The sequence below is a fragment of the Sinocyclocheilus rhinocerous genome, unplaced genomic scaffold (genome assembly GCF_001515625.1).
Source record: "Sinocyclocheilus rhinocerous isolate Xijiao unplaced genomic scaffold, SAMN03320098_v1.1 scaffold4389, whole genome shotgun sequence".
In the NCBI taxonomy this organism is placed as follows: Eukaryota; Metazoa; Chordata; class Actinopteri; order Cypriniformes; family Cyprinidae; genus Sinocyclocheilus; species Sinocyclocheilus rhinocerous.
In genome coordinates, this window is record NW_015626367.1 from 183,969 (window position 1) to 191,689 (window position 7,721).

A 7,721-nucleotide genomic window follows, 5' to 3' on the forward strand; every position below is an offset into this window, starting at 1 on the left:
ACATGTTAAATAGCACTAACTGGAAGTACCCCACATTTTTCTGACAACTAAACATACATTTATGTTTGGTGAAACTTCAGCTGTCACACTCCTTCAGAGCTGTTTTTCAGTTTGTGATTGACAGGCATTATCTCACAAGTCTGGATACAGCAGGAATCTAGAATGCACATGCTGGTAATATTTAACCATTATGTCCCAGTTACAGTCTATGGAAAAAAACATACGTGAGAGCTCACATAGTTTCGTTAGTTATTTAGAAAGCAATGGATTACTATGATAATTGTGTGTATTTTAATGATACAATCTGTTCTATATCAGGTCTGACCTTTCCAACCATTGTGTGACTCAGGGCTTTTTCTTTGAAATAGGGAGGTGTGTTCCCTTGGTACTGTTTCTTTACTCATGCTTACCACACCACAAATGCTGACAACGGGTGAACATGCACATACACCACATCGGCCAAAGTACATGTGAGCATTTCTTTTCTTTTTTCATGTTTGCAGGCATATAGAAGTGTATTGAGAGGAGATTTCAACCGGACAGAAGGGTGAGTTCTTTCAGCTGTTTCTATATGTGTTCGGTGAAGACCGCACTCAGGTGAGCTCTCTGTATGTAATTTGTGTTTTTGTGTCTTTTTTTTTTTTTAATGGATCTAATTGGAGGTTGAAGGTTAAACACAGGTTAAGGATTAAACATACAGCAGATAAGTCACCAGACGCACATACACTGACACATGCTGGAGCACATGGTGTAGGTGTGCAATGCTGAAAGTGAAGGTGGCTAAACTTTAGGAAATCTGATCTGGTGTGAACAGGGAACACGGTGAGCAGATCAACTGTGTTTAACCGTACCTCTATATGAAGTATAAGGTTATATTATATTTATTTTGCAATAAATGGACAATAAAGCTTTGCTTGAAGTGGAGAATTGGTATGTTCGTAAGCAGGTATTTATACTGAGACGTAAATAGAAGCGAGAAGCAAAGTCCTCTCTGTCTCTTTATGTGTTGTCATTAGGTGTGTCCACTTTGTGTCAGGTCAGCTCACAAAAGAAACAGTCTGAGTGGCTAATTTTGAGTCTCACTTCAGTTCAGTGGATCTGTTTTGCCTTCTATCACATGGCAAGGGTCAGAGTGACCTATGTGTTTATGTATTGGAAGCTGTGTGGTCTTGCGCACTACATGTGTTTGTGGGTCAGAAATTAATAGGCAAAAATGGTAGAAAAAAAGGAACTATATTGATTGAACGTTGTAAAGCATTATTTGTGACTCTGATTACATATATTATAATTTGCAATGTAGTAGTGTTGTGAACTGTTTTTATCTTCTCAGAGGAAAAGAGATACTGAATGAAAAGAATAGAGGAAGCGTCTTTGGTGTGAAAGAGAATGTGTCAGAGCAAAAGCAGATTTATATCTTGTGACTCTTTTATGAAGCAACTGTGGCTGCTTAATCAGGCTGTGGTTTCAGTTTCCTTTGTGTATGGATTTTTAAATGCTGATATTAATGTTTGGTGAGACATTGCTTATGTTCTCTCTGAAGTCAGCGAGTCACTTTGTACAGTATCTTCTTCTTCGTTTATTTCTACTTTTCAAATGTCCTTTATTTACTCTACCATTCAAAAGTTTGGGGTCAAGATATTTTAAGAAGACTTTTTTCAGCAAGGATGCATTAAATTAATTAAAAAGTGAGACATTCAGATAAAAAGGACATTTATGTTGTTAGAAATACTCTATTTCTTTAAATAAAAGAATAATGAAAAGGAAATATTAAGTAGCACAACTGTTTTCAACACTGATAATAAGAAATGTTTCTTGAGCATCAAATCAGCATATTAGAATAATTTCTGAAGGATCATGTGACACTGAAAAATGAAAATTTAATTTTGCATTCACAGGAATAAATTGATTTTTTAAAATATATTTAAATAGAAAACAGATATTTTAAATTGCAATAATAGTTCTCAATAATTCTGTTTTTACTGTATTTTTTATTTGAATTCATTCTTTGTGGGCATAAGAGCATAAACCTTTGAATGGTAGTTTATAGATTTGATTGTTTTACCCTTCAAACTTCATCATATAACTCATAAATAATAGTATTGAAGCTTGAATAATAGTAATAAAACTATGAACTAGTAATCAGAAGTTTGATATTTACTTTGTGATTTACATATTTACACAAATTACAACTGTCACTTTGTTGTGGCATGCTTGAGATCTAATGTGAGATATGATGTGTGAAGAAAATGAAGAAAAGTCAAGTTAACAATGACTTAAGTTGTTTAGCTTGTCATTTCCAGTCAAGCTGTAATTTTATCAAATTATGGAAAAAAAAAGGGTGCATGAAAATCTTGCTATGCAATTAGGCTTTGCAAGAGGAGTTGACCATTTTATTACAGAAGTTATGAAAATACAGTTTCCACCATCAGCATTTAAACTATAGAACACTATTACACACATGGCTTTCATAAATTGACAGAAGTGTCAGTTTCTCTTGTAATGTATCTATGTTCACTGCATATATGTACTATGATAATTTATATGCATTAAAAACTAGTGAATGTGAAAAGTATCTATTAAGAGTGTATGTGAGACTAATAAATGATGTGTTAGAGAAGATTATTTTGTATATTAAAGTTACATTTTATCTTGAAGATTTCTATGCAATTTAAATGATGCAAACAGTTCTGCATGTCTGATTGTAAGTGTCCAAGGGCTTTACAAAGTCCTACTGTTACGGTCTGTTGGCAGGAATTTCAACCAGTGCAGATCTTTCATGGATTCCTGCAGATTTGATCATCCCTACATGCCAAAACAAATGCTTTCAAAGAGCCCTGCATATTATTGAACTCAAGCCAGTCTCGTCCTCTCTGCAGATCTCCTCCCATGAGGGAACACTGTTGTGATGGCGGAGGGATCTGAATTTGACCTGGACTACATTACAGAGCGTATCATTGGCATCGCCTTTCACCAGTCCTGCACAGAGCAGACGTACCAGCACAACCTGCACAGCATCACGCAGATGCTGCAGTCCAAACATGCTGATCGATACATGGTGAGCAGACCAGAAAAACAAACGAATCAGGCGTCATTGTGTGTCTGTTGACTTGACTGACTTTTGCTATTGGGGTCACATGGAACAAAACCTTTATTTCCTGCATGCAGGTCATCAATTTATCCGAACACAGTGATGATCTCAGCAGGATGAATCACAGGGTAAAGTTAAACTGTGTGCCATGTGACTGTTACAGATGTGTCATGTGTGATAATATTCATACTTCCATTCTAAAGTTTGGGGTTGGTAAGATTTTTTTAATGGTCACCAAGGCTACATTAATTTGATCCAAAATAAAATAAAAATAGGAATTTTGGGAAATATTATTATTAAAATATTATTATAATATTAAAGGTGACATATTATGCCCCTTTTTACAATATGTAATATAAGTCTCTGGTGTCCACAGAATGTGTCTGTGAAGTTTCAGCTCAAAATACTCCACAGATCATTTATTATATAATTTTGAAAATGCCTATTGTCACCTTTAAATAATTTTATAAAAAAATATGAGATTAATATGTTAATATATTTTAAAATGTAATTTATGATGGCAAATCTGGGTCATCGGCAGTCATTACTCCAGTCTTCAGTGTCACATGATCCTTCAGAAATCATTCTAATATGCTGATTTGCTGCTCAAGAAACATTTCTTATTATTATGAATGTTGAAAACAGCTGATTGTTATTTTGTGGCAGCCATGGTACATTTTTTCACATTTTTTTATGTAACATTATAAAAAGCCCTTACTGACACTTTTGATCCATTTAATGCAGTCTTGCTAAATAAAAGTATTCATTTCTTTGAAAAAAATGAAAGAAAGAAATCCTACTAAACCCAAACTTTTGAATTGAAATATATGTTTAACTATTTCACATTTGTGACTGTTAGGTGGTGGATTTGGGATGGCCAGAGCGACATGCTCCTTCGCTCCATCTGCTGTGTTCGGTGTGTAAAAACATGGACAACTGGCTTAGGACATACTCTGAAAATGTGCTGCTGCTACACTGCAAAGTGAGATTTAAAGATATTTGCAGTTTATTCTCAGGCTCAAAATCCATTACTTGTCTCTGGGACTCTGACTGTTGGAATGCCACGGTTGGTTAACTTCTTCCTGTGTCTCTCGTAGGGCAGCAAAGACAGAGTGGGTGTGGTAATATCCTCTTACATCCAGCTATCTAATGTTTCCACCAGGTACAACTCAACCATTTATATCCATTGTTAACAAGTCAAAACATCTTTAAAAAGACAATTGCCTTCTCAGACAAGCTGCTTAAAGACATAGTTCATCCCAAAATGACAATTTGGTACTATTTACTCATGCCATTCTAAACCTGTATGACTTTCTGTGCGAATAAAAGGCCACGGAAACTTTCAAGCTTTGAAATAGACACAAAAGCACCATAAAAAGTCCTTTTGATTATGCACTATATTCCAAGTCTTCAGAATTCATATGTGTGAGGAACAGATTCAAATTTAAGTCATTATTCACTGAAAATATTGATGCGGTCATGAGAGTTCATGAGCAATGTCCAGTTTTTGAACAAGTGATTCTTTTGATTCGGATCTTTTCAGTGAATTGGTTGAACCAGTTCACAAGTGCAGTCTGAATGATTTGTTCAGTGATTCGGTCGCAGAGATTCTCAAGTTAAAAACTTACTGTAGGGGAATATTCAAAGAGATATAGGTTTATACTTATGGTTGTGTCCTTTCTGTCTTTCAGTGAGGAACATGCATTAGATCTCTACTCCATGAAGAAGTTCTGCAGTGATAAAATGGTTAACCTTATGACTCCATCTCAGAAAAGGCAAGGCTCATTCGTTTATGCATTAACTTTCTTTTTCCCCATCTTCCTGTTGCTTTTCATCTTGAAGCATACTGAGGTGTTGGTGCTGTTATGGCTTGTTGGTCACTCAGCAGTTTGTCATTAGTGAAGGTTACGCTCTGGACAGTGGTTCAGGGTCACACATGAGAGGAAATCCCCCTATGCAGTCTGGATGTCCTGACATTATTCCCACTTCCTTTTTCTGTGAATCATCTTCATTTTACACTTTGGTATTTTCTTTTTTACATCATACTGAAAGACACCGCCTGTCACCCATCATGCACGTGCAAACTGAGCAAGAGTTTTTACTTTTTCCCCTGCTGTTTAGTGCATTATCATTTTCCTTCCCTTATGTTCTCCCATCTCTATTGACTCTAGAAACACTTTTCAGAAGATGAGTTATTGTAAAGCTTCAAAAATGGCAACATAAATATTCTGCCCTGATCTGTTGTTGGAACAACATAAAGACGCTGTTTTTGGCAACACTATAAAGAAGCTATTTATTCTCTTTGATAGTGAGGCGCACCCAGAATAGCACTAAATCAATGAAGGAATGTCAAGAAATTTGTTTTTTTTCCCCCAGCTTTTAGAATCAGTAACACTTTTCTATGGAAGCTTGTTTCCACAACAGACTTTTTTTTCCCTTGTAGTTCTAAGTTCATATCTTGTAATTCTGAATTTATATCTAGCAATTCTTTTTCTCAGAATTGTGAGATTCAAACTCGATGTTACCTCGCAATTGCTTGTGTTGTTTATTCACAATTCTGAGAAGAAAAGTCGGAATTGTGAGAAACTTGCAATTATAAGATAAAAAGTCACAATTATCTTTTTTTATTTTTTCTTCCGTGGCGGGTAAACTTGGTGGATATAAACACACAATTCTGAGAAAAAAAGTCAGAATTGCGCGACGTTAACTCACAATTGTGAGTCTATAACTTGCAATTCTGAGAAGTTGGAATTGTGAGATATAAACTTGTAATTCTGAGAAAAAAGTCAGAATTTTGTGATGGAAAAGTGCAAGAAACAAAAAATAGACTTATTGCAATTCTGACTTTTTCTCGTAATTCTGAGTTTATATCTCGCAGTTCTGAATTTTGAGAAAACAAGTCAGCATTTTGAGATAAAAAGTTGCAATTACCTTTTTTATTTATTTATGTTTTTTTAATCTTGTGGTGGAAATGGGCTTCCATACTTTTCACACTTTTGGCTTGTTTGTTTGGAAATATTCATGCATTCTTTCTTCCACCTAAATCCCTTTGTTTTAAAATGCTGATAATTGCCAAATAAGACCAGGCTGATGCATTGTTTGCTGTTTTATTATTGATTTCATCTGAAGTTGTGCTGGTGTCATCAGGCTTGATTTATTGTTGTCTTGTGTCAATAAGAGTGACTGTGGTGTCTGTGGATGATTCAGGTATGTGCAGGTGTTTGGCAGGCTCCTTACCCATCAGATCCGCATAAACTCTTCCCCGCTCTTCATCCATGGCATTAATATCCATCCCATTCCTGACTTCCACCCTACAGGTGAGGAAAACACCCATATGTACATCCAGTCTTTTAACTTTTAAGTGAAACAGTGTTTTTAATTCCCAAATAATTTCAGTATTTGTCATCCCATTTAATATCTCAATTAGTTCTCTTGTACATTAATACAGAACAGATCTTTCTCAGAATCTCCCAGTTCTCCAAATTTTCTCCTGAGAAAAATGCTTCAGTAATCACCCAAAAATGAAGTCTGTCATCTCACTCTCATTTCTTTCTTCTGTGGAACACAAATGAAGGTATTTTGAAGAATGTTGGTAACCAAACTGCTTTGGGGATCATTGACTTCTATTGTATGAAAACAAAAAAGAAACAAAATATATTTTGTGTTTCACAGAAGAAAGTAAGTCAATGTGAGTAAATGATGATAGAATTCCTTTTTGGGTGAACTATCCCTTTAAAGTTATTTTAATTAACATTAGTTAATGCAGTATTTAAGCAATTCTTATTACTCTTTTTTTAAATGAACCTAACGATGTTTCAACATTTGTTTTTTTTTATTAATCTAGGTTAAAGTTTATTTTTAAATATACTATTTTAAATTTACTATTGTTTGTTCAATATAAAAATAGATGTGTGTGTGTGTGTATATATATATATATATATATATATATAAATTCATGTTTGTTTATAATACATTAATTTACTAATGTTAATTTATTCAACTTGAAATCTTAAAAATCTATTAAATTATATATGTAGACATTAACTTTAACTTAGATTTGTAAATACTGTAAAATTATTTCTGTATCAAATTCTTCCAAAAGCATTTTATATGGCCTCCACGTCAAATTTACAATATGCTATCTGTATTTAGTTTATTTTCTGTAGCATTTCTACAAAGGAAGTTGAAGAGAAACATCTGAGACAAAGTTAATAGTTGATGAAACATTACTGCGATCTCTTTTAAGTGAACTATAGAAAAGGAAATACAATTTTCCTCTGGGTTTGTTTGTTTTCAGTGTGTCAGCTGTTTATCAGAGTGTATCAAGACACACAGACAGTATACACATCAGGATTGCAGTAAGACACCAGATATTATATAAACACAATATGAAAGTACTTTTGTAACATGCTGGACATATTATATGTATCATCATGTTTATCCATGTGATTATACAGTATTCATAATTTGTGTATACTTAGTGCTTGTGTATAACTGTCAGGCAGGTTGCCGTAGGTCAGACAGAAAGAGTGTGTTTTGTTCTGGAACCCCCACAGATGCTCAAAGGTGATTTCATGGTGAGATGTCTCTCCGTCCCTTACACACACACACACACACACACACACACACACAC

The 7,721-nt window shown here is 34.5% G+C and overlaps 1 pseudogene; it reads left to right on the top strand.

Moving 5' to 3' along the window:
• The first annotated feature begins 358 nt into the window (after positions 1 to 358).
• The window catches only part of LOC107712314 (tensin-3-like), a 44,670-nt pseudogene continuing 37,307 nt past the window's right edge, over positions 359 to 7,721 (top strand).